We start from the raw sequence: 20336 nt of genomic DNA, 5'->3' as shown, positions 1-20336 counted from the left end.
GCTATACAAATACGAATAAAACAAAAAGATCTCAATGCCTTAATGACACTAATGTCAACCAAAATATAGAACAAAGAAAACATTAAAAAATAAAAAATTAACCCCTTCTGGGTCAAAAAAATCTAAGACCAAAAAATGGATAGCGAACTTGTCTTCTCCCATCCAAAGGCCGCTCATTATTGACATTGATCAAGCCCCGGCGTCTACTTCTGGTCGTCAAGAAAATGACATTGCTCTTATTCCTGTGGTTCCGATAGCTGGCATCTTCAAAGGTAGGACTTTTGATAAGTCAAATCCTGTTTCAAGTGCAGCTCACTCAGTGTGAATCAACTGATAAATTACCTCAAACTGTATGTGAATCTCTCTGTCCGATAAATTAACAGGCCGATTCATGGAATAAATGTGCGCTGAAAAGGAGAGCGCAAACGTGAAAAATGCAGCGCACGCGTGCCAAAGCCGCGCACATAGATTCATGGAATACAGTGCGTGTGTAAATCCTGGGATGTGCGCTAAAATCGTGGGTGGCGCACGCGGGCACACACGTCATTAAACGGCGTGTACTACGCGCACAAGGAAAGTGCGCATAGCGCAGCACACACAACAAAAGTGGGTGTAACACGCGGAATGGGGAACAACGTGTGAAAATGTGGGCGTTACGGGGGAAGTACAGGAGGTAAATGCTCGCAACGCCCACACGTGCGCCAACAACACGTATTCATGGAATCGAACAGGGGAAAGGCATGCGCCAAAAAAGACGCGCTAATCCGGAAACACGTACGCCAGCAGGAAGCAGGCGTAAGCGGGCCAGCGCAGCATAAAAGTGCGCGCAAACAACAAACAAGCTCAGATGCTACAATGAATGTAACGTTCCTCGCAGCAGTGGTCGTGGGACACCGCAGGAGGAGGATAGCCAGGCCCTGCATTTATTTATCCAGAACCAGCCTTTCTGGGATGCCTGGTGGCCAGGTGTATGGGAGGTACAGGTTTCCACCACACATAATCCTAGAACCTTTCAGGGAGTGGGACGATGAACTCACATCACCCACCCTGTGCTCTCAAGCACTGAGCCACTTGGAAAAGGTGCTCAATGTACTGCTTTTCGTGGCTACTGGGTCATTTCAGCGGACAAGTGCCATAGTGGGGGGCGTGTCACAGGCCACGCAGTCACGCTGCCTACACCAGGTGTTGGCCATCATGACTGCACGCCCCTCAGTCCGCAGGCACATATACATGTCCTGAACACCTACAGAAAGGCAGGGCGTGGTGCAGGACCTTTAAGGGGGGGGCACACTGCGCCAAAGTGCTAGGTGCCATTGATTGCACCCATGTGGCTCTATGTCCTCCCAGGGCCACTGAGCACATATATCGAAACCGCAAGCACTGGCATTCAATCAATGTGCAGGTAGTATGGGATGCCAAGGGAACAATCACTTCAGTATATGCCAACTATCCAGGGTCAAGCCATGATAGTTTCATTTTCAGAATGTCACCGGGACCTGGAAGCTGGGCGGCATGGCGACACATGGCTGATTGGTGAGTATAAATGCGTCTGCACATGCATGCATGTCAGATACTGAGTAATGTGACAACCCCACTAATGATAGCCATCACCACCTGCCCAGGGGACAGTGCCTACCCTCTGAGCACCTACATGATGACGGCAATTCGGAACCCCACCACACCACCCGAGGTAAGATACAACACAGCCCATATTGCAACCCGGGGCATAGTGGAACGCACATTTGCAGTGCTCAAGTCACGCTTTCACTCCCTTGACCGCTCTGGTGGGCAGCTGCTATACGTGCCCCCAGTAGTGTGCAGGATCATAGTGGCAGCATGTGTCCTGCACAACATTGCGACATGCCGCCACGTGCCGGTGGACATGGTGGTGGCCCCACATCCCCCACCACATGCACAGCTGCTGTGCATGGGAGGTGAAAGGACACATGGTGAGGCAGCCTGTACCCAGCTTGTGGCAACTTACTTCACCTAAAATCCCACCCCTGCGGAGTGCACACAGGCCTGGCAGATACCAGCTGACAATCAATGATGATGACAAAAGGGACAGTCAACTGTCACAACCATACCAGCCTGTGATTGTTCACCTGGAAGTGTTACATTGTGTGCATTCCTACCTACTTAAAGACACCCAATGCTGTATCACAAAAAGAGACACATTCGTGCAGCAGGAATGACTACCCGCTTGCAAAATACCACATCAAAATAGTGCCATGTCACCCAACCCCTCCCCATCTCAGCTACCCAACACACCATGGCATGGCATACAATGTGAAAGCAACTAAATGAATGCACAACACATGACACAAGTGTCACAAAGTGCACTGTCCCTAATGTAAACAGTCCACAGACAATATGCTCTCAGTAATCGATAAGAAACAGCACACATGAACAAATACTTACCAGCAACACAAAACATCAGTACAGGATGAAACCGTGGCAATATATGACAGCAAAGAATTTAAGTAGTGCAAGTCTCACAACCTGACCAAGGCAGCACATCGACCCCTTCCAACTGCAGAGTGTTGCTGTTAGGAAAATGTCTCAGTGTACTGCATACAACATGAACTGCATCTGCAAAGGAGACGGTCTTGTGAAGATATGAAGAACCTACATGTATATAAGGAGAAAGACATGGGTGCACAAGCACATATCAATACACCATGCAGTGTGGAATCCAACAACAATCCCCACTAGGGATGTACACACAGTTGACTACAGACTGCCCACACAACACATGGGAGCCCAATGTCACTGTGTAAGTTACTGTCACTTGGTCACACCCTTTGCAAGCCCATGGAAAGGGGAAGCAGGAGGGGTGTGTGTGTGTGTCAGGAAACCAAGCATCTAACCCAAAGACAGGACAAGCCTGCATGTGCCCAGCTGGAATACACAGTGGATGCCCATGGGAGCCACACAAAGCAACGTACTGTAAAAAAAGAAAAAAAAATCAAAAAATGCCCATGTGTGAACCGGGGGGGGGGGGGTGCACCCAGGAGGGACGAGGTACAGGGTGCATCCCAACACCCACATGTGTGGATGTTGGAAAAAAAAAAACCTCCATGGGCTCATGGCCTGCACGGCTACGCTACAGTGGGAGAACTGCTGTCGCTATCATCACCCTCTGGTGCTACATCAGGAGGTAGCTGTGATATGGGAGGCAGCCCACGCAAAGCCCTGGTATGGTCCTCTGGTCCTCCATAGCAGCAAGCATGCGGGTCTGGAAGGTTTGGTTCTGCAGGATGATGGTACGGAGATCCCCATGCAGCATCTCACAGGTAGCAAGCATTTCTGCCTGCATGGCCTCGCATGATGCTCGGATCTCCTGACAGGTTGCCTGGAGCTCAGCTGACAGTGAACGTGTGAGCTGCTCCAGCTGCTGTTCTGATCTAAAATTCCAGGAAACCTCAAGTTCACCCAGAGTATCTCTGAGGGACCCATGTTCTAACCTCAGGCCTTCCCTGTGGGCCCGTGACTCTACAGATATGGGTGCACGCAGAGTCTCCAGTGCAGCCCGTCTGTCCCTGTTGGACGCCAACATGTCCTCCCTGTGTGAGTGGCAAATGGAGTCTTTTGCCTGCTACTGGAGCTCCATCTGCCTTTAAGGGGGGGGAATGGAAGTGGCCACCCTATCCATTGCCTGAGTCATCATTTCACATGAGCTGTGCTGCTATACTGTAAATGGAGTTCTCCCACACAGTATTGCCTGGTGGTGCACGGCCACCGCGTTGGCAGGCACCACACATGTTTGGGGCAAGGCGATATGCACCTTGTTGTGCTGGCACTGCCTGAGGCTGCAGGATTGCATTCCTCCTTTGATCTGCTGGCCCAGGAACAGGAGCAAATATTGTGGAGTGTGACCATGCATCCGTACCCACCACAGGCGGACTTTCCAACACTGAAATCCCCATATAGGGGTCTACCCCCGGTGCAGGTGGCTTGAACAGAACAGCATCCCTGCCAGATACACTCACCTGCGATGGCACATATGTCTCACTGTCTGATTCAGCACCTGATTCATAGAGGTCTGCGGAGGTGTACCCAGAGACACCCGTGGACAGTATGGTCTGCAGGAGGATTGGGTTTTCACCCACCACCACCCCACGTCCTCCACTGGTACCCGGTTGTGGCTGAGATTCCTCCTGGGTCTGCACCATCTCCTCCTCCTCAACAGCATCAAGTGCCTCATCAGCTGCGAAAACATGAAAGACAACAAATGGAAACAGGCATGAGCACCATAGCGCACACATAGGCCTGACGAGGCAGAGATCCAGTACAAAAATTACACATGCCCCACATGACTATAACCCTGGCATGCATACACTGTCAATGAGTTGGAAGGGGAGGCAAAAAGCACACACTGAGGACTCTAACATGGAAAAGCAACACATGTGCAGCATGCTGGATAGCACTGGCAGCACACATTAGCCAGTGAGTGGCATGTCCAATACACATACATGGCACATGCCATCACACAGATGGCACGTAGCATAGCCATGGTACATTTGACAACTACAGCCATATGGTAGGAAATCAGTACTGTCACCCATCAATGTGAGATGGACATGATGAGATGAAACATGCAAAATAGTGTGACAAAACACGCATGTGCCACACGCTGCAACAGATGCAGTGTTCACTGATACAGTGATGGCAGGCAGATGAATACATCAATGGTTGGTCACTTCAACATGACAGAACACAACAGTCATGTTCAACATTCAAACAGGGCTCAAAAATGATTGTGTGCAGCCCATTACTCAATCAGCCTGAATGGTTAAATCATTCCCATAACAAGGTAATACATGTGGGCCATTGTGGGGTGTAATGTATGACAGAAGTATGTCACATTTGTGGCAGTACGACAAAAAAAGTGTCCTAAAAATGGCAAGGATTGAAACAATCAGGCTGAATGAACAGGAAAACATTTTAAACAATGTAGTTGCCAGATGACAGTTGAAGGGCAACTGCAGTAATCTGGTGCAAATTGGCAATGATGGTCAGAAGGGATACTGTCCTACCCAAACCCAAGGCCGGGGAATGGTTTGGAGGGACCACATAGGTGGCCCATACCAGTCATGACTACACAGCCTCACCTGGCACTCAATCAGAACACATCATCCAAGCACCAGGATTGCACACACATGCATGGGCACTCACCGGACAATGCTTAAAAATCTGGTAGGTCTCCCACGCCTCGGATCTGTTCCTCTGTGACGAAGGCTCCAGCAACATACTCATGTTCAGTGAGTTGGTCGTCCTCTGGTGGAGACCCACCGCCAGTCACCAGAGTAGAGACATGATTGAAAGCCAGCTTGTTCTTTACTCTGCGTTTCAGGTCATTCCACCGCTTATAGCAATCATCAGCTGTGCGCCTCACAAATCCAAGGGCACTAATGTGGTCCGCGATGGTCTGCCAGTGGGCCCTACGTTGAGCAGGCGTTGTCTTGCACCCTGCAGTCACCACCATTTCGTGGCTATGTGCCAACACATAAGCCACAAGTGCATCTCGTTCGGCGTCATTGAAGCTAGGCTTCCTTGACGTGCTGGAGTGTGTAGCTGTGTCTGGGGTCCCAGCCTGTAGTGAAAGAGCACCCTTCATCTTCTTGGAAGGTGGTGCGGATCCTGAGTAGCTTACGCCGCTCTGGTTGGTAGGGGCAGAAGCGCAGGTGGACTGGGTACTTGAAGTTTGCAAAGGCACAATGACCAAAGGTCTTGCTTCAGGCATTGGCTGCAGGGTGATGTTGGCAGGACCAACCTCGGTGTGAAGGACTTGCACCGACACTGTCCCGGCTGGGAGACTCGGAGCTGGGGTGGATTGAGCTGCAGCTGCCCCTGCAGCCTCCTCACCCTGGCTACTTGGGGCAGCAGATGACATTGTTGCCCCAGATCCACGTGGCCTGGTGACAGCAACTTTCACCGCCACATGTGGCTTAGACTAGGTGACACGGAAGTCAGCCTGGGAGTCATCCTGTGCCGGTTCAGTTGACAATATGGGCCGGTTTAACAAGGGCTGAGCTGGGATGGTGTCAGCTCCATTTCCCCCAACCATTGGTTGGGGGGGCATAGGTGGGCCTGATTGGTCCTCCACACACTGGCCTCTTGGGCCACCCTGCACATCCTGGCCACGTCCCCTACCGCGCCCACCTCTTTGAGCTCGGCCACCTTTGCCTCCTTTACTGCTTGGTCGCCTCCCAACCATGGCACTGATGTTGTTGTGCGTATGGGAGTTGCAGTAAACAATTTTCCTGGACAATTGGGGTGAAAGGGGTAGGGTACTAGATGGTATTCGTACCCTAGTGCTCTAGCAAGGCTGTCTGTGACCCCTGGGCGAAGATGACGGGTCACGCAACGCACAGGCACCCAGAAAACAATATAAAACGTGCACACAACCCCTGGTAGACCATGTGTGTGGAAAAATTAACCCACACTACGCTGTGGTACCCAGAAACACAAAAATAAAGCGTATGCGTGATACACGCAGCCTACAATGACCTCTGAAGGGGTATGCGACACACGGGGGCAACCACAGTTGGAAAATACGTGCACGACTCACCATCTGCCTGGAAAAAGAACGTGAAAAAGAAGCGCGTGTGCGCGTTGGCAACACCCCCGCCAAAAGAAGAATTGAACGCTGTCTGAGGAAACAGGGAGTACGAACTGGAACCGTTGTGAAGTAATCGCGTGTGAACCGACAAGAAGAACAAGAATCACCCGCTCGCTCTCCAGAAAAAGCACGTACAAGAAAATGGCGTCCTACACTTACCTTTTAAGCCAGCCCACACATGAAACGTCACTTAGGTGCCTACGCGCTATAAGGGCCTTTCCTCCAATTACACGCAGTGACACCCAGACGTGTAGTTTTTTCACGTGTACAATAAACATGCACCGTGTTGTGGGAAACACCTGCGCGTGTAACGTCACAGGCGCGTTTACGCGCTAAGGGTCTTTCCTCGAATTTCATGCTGACATGCATTTTTTTCACGTGCCAAATCACTCCGTATCAAGCTGGCCACACGATAACACACGGAAGACCACGCTCCTGCCCAGAAGGCCATTTTCCTGACCCCCAGAACCCTGAGCACGCTCCCACCTGCCATCTGCTGCTTCCTGCCTGCTGCCCACGTGCCCTGCTTTTTGGTGCCTGCACGTCAGCCATCTGCAGGGGTGCAGTTGCTGTGACTACCCCTGCTGGAACTGAAGACTCCCGACTGGAATACCATCGCTCCACAGCCCAGCCCCCGGACCCAGTTGCCCACCCACACCTGCCTCTGGGGTTGCCATGTCGGACACGACGCCATCTGGCACCACTGGCAACCTCCAGCCAGAGAGGCAGAAGGCTACCAGCTTTAGTGCCAGTGAAGTTGGTATCCTGGTGGAGCAAGTCCTGGGGCAGTATGATGCCCCCTTTGGAAGTTTGCGCGCCGACAATGTAGTATGGAAGAGGATATGGATGGACATCGTGACTGCTATCAACGAGGAGGGGGTGGCAATCTGCGACATTCAACACGTCCGGAAGCGCTGGGAGGACTTCAGGTCCAGGACCCTCAACAAGGCCCGGCACCTCTTGAAGGCAGCGGATGCCAAGGGGTGCCGGGGTCCACCTAACCAACAACCAAATGAGGGTCCTGGAACGTATACGCCCAGCGCTCCACGTCCAGGTCCTTGAGAGGCAGACCCGTTTGGAGTCGAGCGGTAAGTGTACATGAATACTGATTGGACGCTGTGCGTGTTGAGGTGTGCCAGGAGTGTGCAGGTTGCACATATGCCTTTGTAGGGCCATGTATGGATGCGTATGTACAGGGACGTGAACCTGCCACATGTGAGTCCTCGATGGTGTATGTGTTGGTAAGCATGCTGGCCAAATGCATATGTGGGTGCACACATGTTAAAATTTCTGTGTATGTACTGTGGCATGGTTGTGGTGTGACACATGGATGCTGGTTCCAGCTGCATGTATCTGCACTATGTACATGTGCATGTCTGTGTATTTGACAAGTGTGCAACTGTGATACAACATGGATGCATGTGACACTTAACATGTAGGAGGCTGACTGCCAGATGTGACATGGATGGTGATGTTATCACTGCAACAGGTGGTGGAGATGTATAGATGCATGTAAGTCTGGTGGCGTGTGTGCATGTGTTCTGCACTCCCCGTGTTGCATGTGACGTCAGACTCACCTTCGGCTGCTCATGCTGCTGTTTGTGTATGGATGGTGCTGCCTGGTGCAACATTCCTGTTGATTTGCTCATGTGCGTGAGTTGAAATGACGTGTGTTGGGGAGTGTGATGCCATGTCTGAAGTTTGACACTGCCACTCATGTACAACTGTCATGTGTTTATCAGACCATTGTACAGTGGCTGATGACTGTGTTCTATCTCTCTCTGTCTGCAGCATCAACTGATGAAGAGGGCGGAGAGGGTGCTGTGGAGCAAAGCGGCAGGGATCGCACCGCCAGCCGGAGACGCAAGGCACAGCTCCCCTCCCATGTTGTCATCTCATCAGGGAGTGAGGAGTCTGGTGCCGCGTCCCAGGCCGCAGCTGCCGAGGGTAGGTTCAAGAGGCAGAGGTCGGAGGTGAACTCCTCGGCAGCAGAAGGGGCAGCTGAGACCCCACAGGGTCCGACAGAGGAAGATGGCACAGAGTCATCCAGGTTGGTGGGGGATTTGGTGGAGTAGGAGGCTGTGGAAGGGACACACACGGGGTCTGGAGGTGGGGGATTCCACTGGTGCTAGTGGTGCAGTCCAGGGGCAGGGACAGGAGGCAGCACAGGCCATTGCGGAGGTGCCTGTGTGTAATCCTGTCCCTGATCCTGTGACTGCATCATCCCGCACCAGCAGGGATGCCTACGTCCAGACCCGTTTTCAGGGAGGGGATGAGCGCACAACAACTGGCCTTCCTCTCCCTGCGGACGTGGCAATCCAGGACCGAGTTGAGCCTGTCCTGGCTGGGATGGCGTTGCGTCAACGGGGCATGCGAGCTGACCTGCAGTGTTTTCGTGAAGACACTGCATGTCATCTCGGATGCCTCTTTGACCGCGTTGACCTACTAGGACTGGTCACCAGTGCTGGAATCCTCAGTGTGCTGGACCTTCTTCCGACCCCCTCCTCACCTGAACCCCCTATGCTCCAGTCCTCCTCCATCCAATCTTCCCGCCCATGTATCACTTGGGCACCTTGTGGAGCTGCCTCTGGCCCAGCGGCCAGGCTGATGGAGGACACCTCCCTGCCACAGTCGGGAGTCGGACATCCAGCAGGGGTGGCCACCACAACAACTGCACCCCAGCCGGAGGAGGACTGCAAGAGGCAGGGCACAGGCACAGCAGCAGCAGGCACAAGGTGGGAGCGATGATGGCTCGGGACCATCAACATCAGAGGGGCAGGCATCGGCCAGAGGGCAGGAGGACCCTGGATTGGGAGTGTCTTTTGTGTGGCAGCGGTTGGGCCAGGCCATAGATGCGGGGGATGGGCGGAAGAGGCACAGCTCACAATGGTCAGGGCTGAGAACTCTATGCGCAGGGCACTGAGGTGGGCCGAGTGCCTCGAGACAATTCGCAGGGAGTTGGAGTTGAACATGGCATCGTCCCTACGAAACCTCAGGGCCATGGACGAGTCCCGCCTCCAGGACATAGACGAGGAGTTCGATGATGCCCTGGCCCGGGAAATCAAAAAGTGAGCCGTCAGACTAGCCCGCCACCATTGTATATAGTTTGTAGTGTTAGGTTTCATTTTCATTTTGCTTTATTTTGGGGTGCTTGGACAATGCCCCACCCTTTTGTATATAGTTATTTCTTCTGCATTTTTTATAGGTTTCATTTCATTCGTTGGGCTCATGGACCCTGGATTGAATCGTTGTACATGTTGAACTGTGGATTTATGAAAACGACATTTTTTTTAATCACCATGGATCAATGGATTTTGCAATTTACGTTTCCTTTGGATTTGCTTTGGTGGACGGAGAGTTTGGACAAACTTTTTTTTGGATTACGTTGGATTGAGACTTCATTTCTTGACATGCATTTATTTTCTTGTTTAAAATATTTTTCATGTTTTCATTCCATTACCTTCATTTTGTGCTAAATACATTTTCATTTATTACTTCCATGTGTGGTATTTGCTCATTGGTTTACTGCATGTCACAATGTGGGTTTACACAATCACTGGCACCGTGTGTGTGTGTGTGTGTGTGTGTGTGTGTGTGACGGACATGTGTTGATGTACATAGTTGACTTTTGGATTGTGTCATGAAATAGGCCTTTCAGTGTGGGGTGGATGGGAAACTTGTTTGGGTCTCAAGACTGTGGTGGCGTGCAGTGGGATTTTGGTGGACATGAGGCCCATGAATATGCATCTTTATGACATATTGGGGGGGCACATGAGTCGGGGCCTGCTGGCAGGTGCCCGTCACTGCTGGGTGGGTGGGGGTGCAGGGGGACATGAGTCGGGGCCTGCTGGCAGGTGCTCGTCACTGCTGGGTGGGTGGGGGTGCAGGGGGGACATGAGTCGGGGCCTGCTGGCAGGTGCCCATCACTGCTGGGTGGGTGGTGGTGCAGGGGGACATGAGTCGGGGCCTGCTGGCAGCTGACCGCCACTGCTGGGTGGGTGGGGGTGCAGGGGGACATGTGTCGGTGCTCACTTGTGCATGGTGACATGTGGGCCAGCTGGGGGGCATGGCCAGGGTGGATGGGATGCCTGCGGGGCATGGCCAAGGGTGCAGGGCAGTCCCCTGTGGTGTGGGCTGCCTGCAGGCCCTGGGGCGGGGGGTGAGGGCTCACCTGGGAGGACACACACTGCCAATTCGCATTGGGGCACCCCAGGAATACACATACCATGCTCGCCAGCGAAATCGCATGTGGCACTCCAAGCACACCCCCCCAATATACACGTACCCCGCTTGCCCAAGCCCTATCACGTGTGAAAGTTCCCACGCACCCCCAAAATACACATACCCCGCTCGCACAAGGCCTATCGCGTGTGAAACTTCCTGTGCACCCCCGAAATACACGTACCCCGCTTGCACAAGGCCCATCCCGTGGGAAACTTCCCACGCACCCTCAAAATACACATACCCCGCTCGCACAAGGCCTATCACGTGGGACACTTCCTGCACACCACCCAAAATACACGTACCCCGCTCGCCCAAGCCCTATCGCGTGTGAAAATTCCTGCGCACGCCCAAAGTACACGTACCCCGCTCTCACAAGGCCTATCACATGTGAATCTTCCCGCGCACCCCCAAAATACACGTACCCCGCTCGCACAGGGCCTATCGCATGTGAAACTTCCAGCGCACCCCCAAAATACACATACCCCACTCGCACAAGGCCTATCGCGTGTGAAACCTCCAGCGCACCCCCAAAATACACATACCCCGCTCGCACAAGGCCTATTGCATGGGACACTTCCCGCACCCCCCCCAAAATACACGTACCCCGCTCGCCCAAGCCCTACCGCGTGTGAAAATTCCCGCACACCCCCGAAATACACGTACCCCGCTCGCACAAGGCCTATCGCGTGGGACACTTTCCGCACACCCCAGGAATACACGTTCCCCGCTCGCGTGATTGCAGTGTAGCGGCCCTGTAATCTGGTCCAGGGTTAGCGCGGCCCTTTGCGCTGCATTGGGGATTCCAATGGCTTTTCCTTGCACAAGGGGCGTTCTTGGGGGCGTAACTGGCGCTGCGGGATGTTCTCTGCGTCAGCGCTCATTGTGGCTTTGGAATTCTATGAATACGCGGTGCGCCAGAATGCTGTTTAGCGCACACGGCTGGCGCACGCTGGTGCACGCTCCCTCTCTGCGCTGCTCGCATGCGCTGCCTCTGCGCTGAAATCTATGAATTACCCCGTTAGACTCTACACATGGGCAACTGAGAATCTATCTGTCTATCTGCATAGCAATAAATCAATTATTGAGGACGTCCATTATGGTTTACATCATACTCAGTCATATCCATCAATTGAAACATCACTCGAGACCTAATTTTCATGTAGACTTTAACATCCACCCACAGGTATTTAGAACTATGGATCAGAAGCGCAAATCAAATCTAGTGGGCTCTAGTTCCCAAGAAAGCATTGCTTCCTCCATACCGCTACTACCTTTATCTGAGCCCTCTAACAAATCCATTATACTTTCTAGCATGACTAGTAATGACATGTCTTCCAGGTTATCCTCAAATCCTATTCAATTGGAGTTGCCATCATTGAATTCAATTCAAAATGCCAATTCTCAAACTTCAGAGACGCTTGACATAATTCATGAAGAGATGAGACCAGCTTTCTACCAGCCCGGTCCCTCAATTTTGAAAAATGAAAACATTTGTCTCACAATGCTGGATAGATTGCACTCAGACCCATTTCCAAATCGAATGACAATATTAACTATTCTTAACTCTATTCCGGCTTTAGAACAGATAAAATCCAGCGATATTGAATCAGTTAAATATCCAATACCTGCTTAACAAGATATAACAACCATCACTATACCATCAACTATTTACCAGAGGAAAGCGCCTTGAAGCAATAACACCTCCTCCTTCAAATGATCATGTACCTGACCACAATGTAGTGGCCTCATTTGAGAAAACAAATGATAAAAATGTAACCACCAATGGAAAACCAACTTGTAGATGTATGAATGAGCCAGCCTTCATCACAAACCCCAACCCTTCAAAATGGGATTGGGTTAAAAGTGCAATTAAAAAAATGAATATCAATCAACTCATTAGGAAATTATTGCAGATAGCATCCACGCTTGCTCGCTAACATCGTGGAACACGAGAGGATTCTCTCACCTTATATTTTCTCATTCCTCTCAATTGAATAAACTTGACATAGTATTATTACAAGAGACCTGGATGCTATCTGTTCCAACATGGGCAAATCACCAAGTTGAATCTATCCTAGCTTCAAAACACTCTAGAGGCTGTCCAGCAGCTGGTCTTCTGATTGCTGTTCGCAATGATTCACAATTGGCTCTTCAACCGTGGTTATCTCCAGACCCAGGTATACAAGTGGTCAAAGTATCTTCCAACAATGCTAGTCATCCTTTATTTCCATTAAGAATAATTCTAAACGTTTATTGGAACCCTGCTTCCTCCTGCGAATTGCAATTTCTGGACAAAATAGAAAATGTGCTAGATAAAATGTTTACTTTAGCTGAACTTAAAACGACTATAATAGCAGGTGATCTTAATTTGAATACTCTTCTATCCTCTAAAATGTGTCCGGATTCGAGAGCTGCCAGATGGATCCGACTCATGAGCATAAGGAAATTCACCATGCTTAATTGCTCGACCCACGAGGACTCACCTTCAAAGCCAACATGGTCCAGAAATATGAGTCAATCAATTCTTGACTATGTATATATAAACTGTGACTCGAACAAGCTAATAGCCTCTTTTGAAGTCATACCAACCACCTTGAGTGATCATAACAGTTTACAAGTATATTGGGTTCCTCATAACTTGCTAAGCAATCTGATTTCTCCTTCAAGCTTGAAATCAATAATGCTTAAAATCCTATTAGATGGTTTCCATGTCAAATCGATAAATTACATGCAAGGCTTAAAGAGAATGACATGCGATCATCGACTTGCGATCATCTTCTTTCTCACAAACATTTTACAACAACAGTATCATGATACTAATACAAGAAGCTTCCACTGTAAATCCTCAGAAAACTGTCCATAAATATACACAAAATCTTACTATACACATTCTGAAGCAAGAGCTCAAGATTGCCGTAAGAGCTCCATCTACTAGACATTGCAAAACTCTAAAGACTAAGCTGAAAACAATTTACAGAAACAAGATCAAAAATCTAATAGTAATTCATAAACAAGAACGAGCTGAGCTAATGTTAAGAGCTATCATGTTGAAATCTTCCAGTGAAATATGGAAATTAATAAATTACCTACTAATGCTCACCAATCTGTCATGCTCAACATGATATCAGAAAAATCATGGACATCTCATTTTCAATCTCTTTTGTTAAAATCCAACAAATTGATGAACGAGTTGTTTGAGTCTGCTCCAGCATTAAATCAACTAAAATTTGATAAACTCGATATTGAGTTGATAATAAAAAAACGAAGTTCCTCTAGAGCCCCTGGCCCTGACAAGTTGACCAATGCAATTCTGAAATCCAACCCTGAATCCTGGGCTTTAGTTCTAGAAACCATTTTTTTTAAGAGTATTGCGCTCGGCTAAAATACCGCCATCTTGGCAACAAGCCATAGTGATACCTATATTCAAAAAAGGTAGCCGAGCCAATCCAGGTAACTACAGGGCAATAGCTCTCCTTGATGTGCCTGGTAAGATTTTCGCTAGTATATATTCTTCGTGACTTTTTAAAATGGCAAACAGAAAATAAGCTCATCGACAAAAACCAATAAGGATTTGTAATAGGTGTTGGAAAAACTTTGAATCTTTAGATTTTTGCAATTTTAAAACAACAAGCAATTCAAGCTAAGTACCCGATTTTTCTAGCACTTGTTGATTTTAAGCAAGCATTTGATTCTGTCTCTAGACAAATCTTATGGTCTAAACTTCTCAAAGCTAATTGTCCGCTGTATATTATTTTTTTAATTCATCAATTTTACTCAGATACCCATAGCAAAGTGAAGATGACGACAGATGGGCTTTTAACCAAGTCAATTGAGACAAATACGGGCTTGCCTCATTACTTTTTAACTTTTATATTAACAATATTAATCTGGCTTTTAACTCAGTACGTTCGTTCCCACCATAATTGGGAAAACATGAGATATCTTAATTATTATATGCTGATGATCTCATTCTTTTAGACGAAACTCTGATTGGATTACAGAGAAAACTGAACGCTACAAAGAATGAACTAATAATGAATACAAACAAATCGAATATACTTGCCTTTTGTCATATTCGTAATAACAAACAATTCAAGTTCAATTGGAAAATGTGAAAGGATTCATTACAACAGATTCATGAAATTAAATAACTAGGAGTTAATTTAAACTCCCAGCCATCTGAACAACCATATGAAGGAGAATTGACTTCAAGAATGAGACTCTTAGAGAGTCAATGAAAGGCAATACAAGCAGCTTATGGGAAATTCTCCCTCTTACCAGCACAAATTTATTATATTCAAAAAGTAGTGTTCATCATTACTTATGGGAGCCAATCCAAAGCATATCCTCAATCTGTGTGATGGGACATTCTGGAGGGCATTTATTGGAAACATCTCCTACCAGTGCATTCAAGCGTCCCCATTGCACTGATTCGATATGAATTAGGACTGGTATCTCTCCAAGCGTCAGTATCATGGTTAATGCTAGCAACCTACAGAAAATGTTTGGTATCGCAAGATAGTTCAAAAAATCTTTTTTTTGTTCTGAAAGAAGGTTTTCAATATTCAGCATCTAAACCAATGCTTCAATGGAAACTAACATGCAGTGCCATATTAGAGGCAGCTGACATATCTGAAACATTACTTGTAGAATTCCCGGATAAAGCCAAAATTAAACTATGGAAACATGACTGGATAGTCACTCTGGATAAAATCAATTCATATCAGACGGTCAGATTGGGATCATTTCAACCGAAATTACTCAATACAATACCGCAATATCTAACCAAATGTCCTAATTGTGTTTATGCTGACTCATTTTTAAGATTTCGATTTGATTTACTCCCTACCAAAAGTAAGCTTGCTACTTATAATAATTTACCAGACTCAGAAAAAAAATGCAAGCATTGTGAATTAGCTAACTCTGTTGAGACCACTAAGCATTTGATGATTCACTGACATCTTCTTGATATGAGGACCAGATGTGTACAAACATTTTCGTCATAGCCTTTTATTATCCAAAGACGAATTATGGACAGCCATGTTTAATGCTTCAAACTATTCAATCATTATTGACATTGTCCAATTTTTAAGGGAATTGAACCTCTTTCCATCATACTAGTTCATGAAAGCTTCTTAAAATGTCTTTATTCACCCTACATATTGACCACTGTTCATCTGATGACACATAACAGCATGAATAACAATAATGATTGTAACTTTGAAGATCTTGAATTTTATATCAATTTGAAACATTGCTGAAATGCTTACTGTTGTTGAACTACATAGCTCATTTTATCATTGCATTGTGATTTTCTCATATTTATAAGAATTGGTTTTAATAATGATGGAAAACTGGTTATGTTAAGAAATGTCAAAGAATGGTAATTGAAATGTAACATGCATATTGAAAAAAGTTGCTAATTCAACTGAAACAAAATTTCAATAAAAATAAATAGTGGTAAAAAAATATATACATTTTCTAAAGCATCCTGCAAGGGGGATTCCTTTCCTAGGAATACTCCCAGCGGGAAGGGTCCGAAGGATCCTAGCACCAGTCAGTCTCGAGGCTCGTAGTGCACCCGTCTGAGGGCCCTACCGAGACAGAGGCTGAGGGGGCGGAAAAGCTCTCACACCAGGGCACATCCCAAGGGGAAAGCTTTCTCTAGCACCAGGCCTAGGTCCGAGGGGGCACCTACAGGTACCACGATTCTCAGGTGCAAGCTTGAGGGTGTCAAGCCTACCACCACCACCCCTCCAGGTGGTTTCAATTAGAGAGGCACCGCTCAAGGGTTGTACGGGCCTAAGGGTTAAGGCGCTACTCTGGACATAAGTTTCTCGCGCATACTCCTAGGTCCCGTCCCCTTTCCCCAATCCTGTATGGGCGTCCCTCGCAAGGGATGGGAACAGAACCTCAGTCCCGTGTTCCGCATTGATGGGAACAGACTGCTCCAGCGCTCCTGGGTGAGGCCTAGTCTCTTAATTCCACGCCCTTTCCCCGGTATCTTATCTTTTCTTTTTCTATACAGATTTGGGAACACTATCCACTGGTACCCTAGCTATGTCCCCGGCACATGTCAGCCATGGCAGGCTCTTGCAGGCGCCCGTGCACTCTGTCTCTGATATCTTGGTGAGGACCAGTATTGGGATGGATGCACCGCGTGGACTCCCTCACGCCCAGGTCGCTTAAGCACCGCTGGAGCGTTGGAGGGAACTCTTCAACCGGACTCCTCCTCAGAACATCAAGGACTACGTCCGGAGGAAAACATAGAAGGTAGGTGCGTTATTCTCCAAGGCACCCCGTAGATGTGACGCCTTCTCGAGGAATGTCCTCTGGCGGGAGGGGTCAGTCTGGACCTTGCACCGAATCAGGGAGCACCAAGGCTCACACAGCTACCGGTGGAGGGGTGCAAGGGCCCTACCGGTCCTGCAGCCGAGGGGCCTGTGAGCTCTACTACCACCGGGACCTGTCCCGAGGGGCATCGCCCTGATACCGGGTCCTTACTTGAGGGGGCGCCTTCACGCATGGCCATCACTACCAGCCGGGAGGCCGAGGGCACACAGCCTACCAGGTGTACACCTGAGGTGCAGGGCGGGGGAGAGCCAGTGCAGTCTAGCATGCAGACCAAGCCCAGGAACACGCCAGCTACAGGTCCACGTGCTCAAGGTGCACACAAAATGGTGGTTACTTGAGACAAAATGGCTGCCACACCAACGCAGCAAAGGCGGGAAGCCTCGCAGGCAGGCGCGGAGGCCCACCAGTCAAGCAATCACCAAAGGAGAATGTTCACTCCCAGGACAGACTGGGTACCGCTAACCCCTGTCACCTGGTCCACATCTTATCCCAACATCTCAGGGTCCAGGTACAGTGACCCCATGTATGCGCAGGGGGGAGGCAGCTGGCAAAATCGACCCTGCCCCCGGAGCAAGAGCGCACACAGCCAGTCTCTGAGGACAGGTTTTTTGACAAATTCATGTCCCTCATGCGGTCCCCATAAATGGGCTCAATCCTCAGGGGCATTATTAAGGACATGTTGCATCCGGCTGCACCGGCGCAACCCACAACAACAAAGCCCATGCCTCCTCCTCCTCTGGCTCCACCTCAGCAGTAGCCCAGTATGGAGGACCCGGGGGCAGGCCCAGACCCCCACTACGGAGGAACACCGAAAGGTGACTGGCTCCACCCCTATGGGGACAGAGGACCAGCAGGATACAGATGAGGAGGAGCAGGATATGCCCTCCTCATTAAAAGCCTTCCTTGACAGGATTGCCGGCCTGTCAGAATACCTGGGTATACCCCAGCAACAGAAGGAGCTCCCTGAAGCAGGGATTCTGGCAGAGGGTTCTGCGCATCAGGGCGGAGGCGAGGTCGGGCATCCCCCTTCAAAAAGATGTGGAGGGTTTGGCCAAAAAGGGCTGTCTCAAGCCCCACTCCACGCAACCCATCAACAAAAAGCTGGATGCTGGGTTCAGGCAAACCGAGGGGGACAGCATACTGCTCTCTATGCACCCGCAGCCTCATCAGTAATCGGTGCAGCATCCATGTATGCCAAGCCCCAGGCTTCGTCAACTAGTACCGCCATGACAGCCCTGCTCAACAAGGAGGAAAAGACCCTTGCATCATATGGCAAGAAGGTCTACTCAAATGCTGGGCTGCACATCAGGCAGTATAACGCAGACGCTATCCTCGCTTTGGCTAATCAACACCTGTGGAGTGAGAGTGCAGATTTTCTGCCTGACATCCCTAAGGACAGGCAAGCCGCTTTCAAAGCAGGTCTTGGTGAGGCCAAACTCGTGGCACAAGACATCATGGAGTCTTTGGTGGGCCACATCGACACAGCTAACTGGACAATCTGTCTTGCAACAGATATGAGGCGTACGGCCTGGCTAAAAGCTCCCAGGTTCAAACCGGATGTGCAGGGTGGAATCTTGGACATTCTGTTTGAGGGGGGGTGATCTCTTCCACTCTTCCACTGATGAGGAGCTCGATAAGAAGAGGAGCAGCTCTCAGACTGCGAAGGCTCTGGCCATTCTTATCAATTCGGCTCCTAAACCGTTCTCACAGACAGTCCCGCTCAGAAAAGGGGCGTTCATTTGGTGGGTCCACGGGATGCAGGACCGCAAAGCCAGACTGCTGGACAGGTCTCCCATTCAGCACTGGAGAAAACACCACAAGGCATCTCATAAGGGGTTCTTCCAGTCCCCCTCCTCTTCAACCTCTGACCAGAAGAAATAATTGTGTTTGTTTCTGGTCCAGAGAACCCCGGTTGGGGCAGGCTGGCCCTGCACAGTCAGGCTTGGCAGGCAGAGTTTGCGGATGCTTGGGTCATCTCAGTTATGTCCTAGGGCTTCCAGCTACTACTTTATTCTCCCGCTACCGTCCCACAGATCGGCACACCATCTCTGCTAGCGGAGATTCGCTCCCTCGTAGAGAGCAAAGCGGTAGAGCAGGTCACCAGCTCCTCCCAGCAGCAGCAGGGCTTTTAACACTGGACGTGTTCCCTGGACCATAAGGACGCGTATCGCCACATTCCCATTGTGCAGCTACACCATTTCCTTCCTCAGGTTCTGGGTCATGGGCCTGCATTTTCAGTACAAGGTTCTGCCTTCAGGCTAAACTCAGCTCCAAGAGTCTTCAAGAGGTTCATGAACGTAATGGCGGCTCTCCTGCGGTCGGAGGAGCTGCATGTCTACCCTTACCTCGATGACTGGCTAGCCAGGGGTACTTCTCTGGAACAGGTTCGGGACTCAGCAGACAGGCTCATCTCTCCCCTATTCGACCTAGGCTTCTCGATCAACTACAAAAGTCTCTGCTCAGTCCTACACAGACGCTAGTGTTTCTGGGTCTGTTGTGGGACACACAGCCACAGAGGTTTTTCCCCATGGGGGACAAGGTGACAGCGATTTGCATGGCAGTCTCCCATTTCCGCAGCAAGCCAATCACCACAGCATGGTGGTATGAGCACCTTTTGAGCGTAATGGCAGCATGTCTCTTGGCGGTCCCGTACACCAGGCTCTGCATGAGGAGGCTCCAGTTGCATTTCACAGATTCTTGGGATCAGGAATTGGGTCATCGGGGGGGCCCCGGTCTCCATCCCACAACACCTGGACCACGACCTCAGATGGTGGCAACAGGAAGAGAACATTTTGGTGGGCAGACTCTTTTGTCCACCCCCATAGAGTACACCATTACCACGGATTCCTCACTCCATGGGTGGGGATTCACCATGGGGGCACACTCAGTGTACGGTCTCTTGACCATGACTGACAGGCTGAATCACATCAACTGCTGGAGCTTCTGGCTATACAGTTGGCACTCTGGACATTTCAAATGACCATCAAGGGCAGGTCGGTGTGCATCCAGACAGGTCAACACGACCTCCATTTTCTATATCAACAAACAGAGGAGCACTAGATCCCCGCAACTGTGCGCGTTAGCCCATTCCCACATTTCCTGGGTCATCAGCCAGGAGCGGTGGCTCTTGGTG

This window comes from Ambystoma mexicanum, chromosome 2p (genome assembly GCF_040938575.1).
Source record: "Ambystoma mexicanum isolate Mex_15411 chromosome 2p, UKY_AmexF1_1, whole genome shotgun sequence".
Classification (NCBI taxonomy): Eukaryota; Metazoa; Chordata; class Amphibia; order Caudata; family Ambystomatidae; genus Ambystoma; species Ambystoma mexicanum.
The sequence above is the reverse complement of the archived record's forward strand: the minus strand, read 5'-3'. Positions refer to the sequence as shown.